Here is a 2,628-nt window from a genome sequence, read left to right as displayed (position 1 = left end):
ACTATTCTTGCAAGTCATTATATTTCATTGAAAATGGAGGAGGCATAACTGGGCAGTCAACCAACTTGACTGAAACATCAAGTGATCTATAGTCATACTAGACACTAGTATGTCGTGGTTTGTCAAATGAGTAATGCACTACTAAAGACAGATATGAAGCCACGCAAATGGAACACAAACCATATTTAAATCTGAATATCCTCTAATCTAATCCAACACCATGTAAAATGAAGACACAAGACATCTAATCAACCATTCCCCCCCCCATTGAACGTATACATCAGATCCAACTACAAGTAAAACATGAACGAGATTATCCATAGCGATAAAGGACATGCATATTGATCCTCTGAATCCACTTAGACCATCTAATTATTACACAAATCAACATCAAGTTGACAAGAAATAGCATTGATATGAAGACAAACAAAATAAAAGATCAAAGAACATCCTTCGAATTCCATAGTTATTCAAGAGAAAGAAAAAACCACAATACAAGATGCAACTATAAGGCGTATGTTAGTCGTCATTTACGACTAACTTTTGTGTTAAATGGTTATATGAAATTTGCACATTTCCTCCAATTTATGGTTCTTTTGGTAGGATTTGTACATATTTTCATGTTTAGTTTGATTTTACTCAGCAGATACTCCAATTTTGTGAATTAATGTTGAATTAACTTCAGTTTCAGGCCAAAAGAAGAGAAGGTGAAGTAGTTGGTGTCTCACTAAGCGAGACATATGCGCTTAGCGAGTGACATCCGCTAAGCGAGACACTCAGCCCACTTAGCGCGAGGGGAAACCCTAGAAGAGGATCAATCACAGATACCCGCACCCAGCGTGCCGCAAGCTTGCCCAGCGAGTCGTTTGTCCCTTCTTGCGCCTAGCTCGCTAAGCAAAAATTCACTAACTCGCGCTTAGCGAGAAAATGGCACTAAGCGAGCCTTCAGAATCTAAAACGTCAAGGAGCCTTTAAAACACTGAAGTTAACGTAAAAGAAAGATATACAGAGAGAGGAAACAAAGAGACACACAGAGAGTTTAGGTTTTAGGAGTGATTTTAGGGTTCTAGGGGTGGAGGAGACATCCTCATCCATTTGTAACCTCAGTTTTTCTTCAAAAATCCATCCTTTATGCTGAAAGTTACTAACTTCAATGGAAGGCTAAACCTCTTGTTGGGGATTTCTGCTGAACATTTGATGTAATATTTTCTCACTATATATTTTAAGTTGTTTTTATGTGTTCATTGCTTCTATCTTCACTTATTTCTTGCATGCTTGTGGCTTGATCACCCATTTGTATGTAAAGTTAGGATTTTTAGTACTGGGAAGTGCTTTAAAACCTTAGAACTTGATAGAGCAGGCTAGAGAACTGTATGTTTGGGGACGGAGTGCAGTGATTTAGTTTATATTATGTTGTAATCTTAATGCAACTCGTTTAAACTAAGTTCGTTGAGGGATCAAGGACGAATTTTAAATAGAGTTAGGCCCATTCACTCGAGTTTTAAATAGAGTTTGGGTGGTTATTTTCAGCATAAGAACACTAAAACAACGTTAAATAGAGAAAAATGCTTAGTAACATCAAAGTAGGTTCAGTAGAATGACCCAACGCTTTTACTTGACTGTTTTTACCTCTCACTGTTAGATACTTTAGTTGTAGCTAATTAGAATTGTAGAAAAAAAATCCCCTTTTGATTATTTACTTGTTTTACATGAATGTTTACTTATTGAATGCACATTTTCTGAATGAAACAAGTTCCCTGTGATTTGATACTCGGTTCTTACCATTTCATATTACTTATGCGACTCATTACACTTGCTGATTAGCATCGCAGATTATTACCACGAACAAATTTTTGGCCACGAACAACATACATAACATAATAATCTGCCAATATAATTGAAAAAAAAAATCATACTGTGGAAGCAATGCCTTCCAAGATTATTTTGATGATGCCAAAGAATCAAGAGTTAAGCAAATTCCAAAGATTCAAGATTCAAGTTTCAAGAATCAAGATTCAAGTTTCAAGAATAATCAAGATCAAGATTCAAGAATCAAGAGAAGACTCAATCAAGATAAGTACTAAAATTTTTTTTCAAAACATTGAGTAGCACAAGAATTTTTCACAAAATCTTTTACCAAAGAGTTTTACTTTCTGGTATTCGATTACCAGTAGCCAGCATTGTTTGCAAAATTGATTTACAAAGTTGTAATCGATTACCATGATCATGTAATCGATTACCAATGTTTTAAAACGTTAGATTTCAAATTTCAAGAGTCACAACTAGTAATAAAACATTTTTAAATCATTTTAAACTTGTGTAATCGATTACAAAATACTTGCAATCAATTACCAGAGTTTTTAAATGTTTTGATTTTCAAAATTTAAACATGAAGAGTCACATATGTTGATGTGTAATCAATTACACCTTGATGGTAATCGATTACCTGTGACTGATTTCGAAAAATAAATTTCCAAAAGTCACAATTCTTAAAGTGACTTATTTCTGAAGATTTTTTTCAAAAGTCACAACTTTTTAAATGACTAGTTTTCAAAAGAGTCACAATTTTTAAAAGGTGACTAGTTTTAAAGAAATTGCCAAGAGTCACAAACTTTAACTTGAGTCATC

This window comes from Glycine max, chromosome 17 (assembly GCF_000004515.6).
Source record: "Glycine max cultivar Williams 82 chromosome 17, Glycine_max_v4.0, whole genome shotgun sequence".
NCBI classification, from domain to species: Eukaryota; Viridiplantae; Streptophyta; class Magnoliopsida; order Fabales; family Fabaceae; genus Glycine; species Glycine max.
This window is presented reverse-complemented; position numbering follows the sequence as displayed.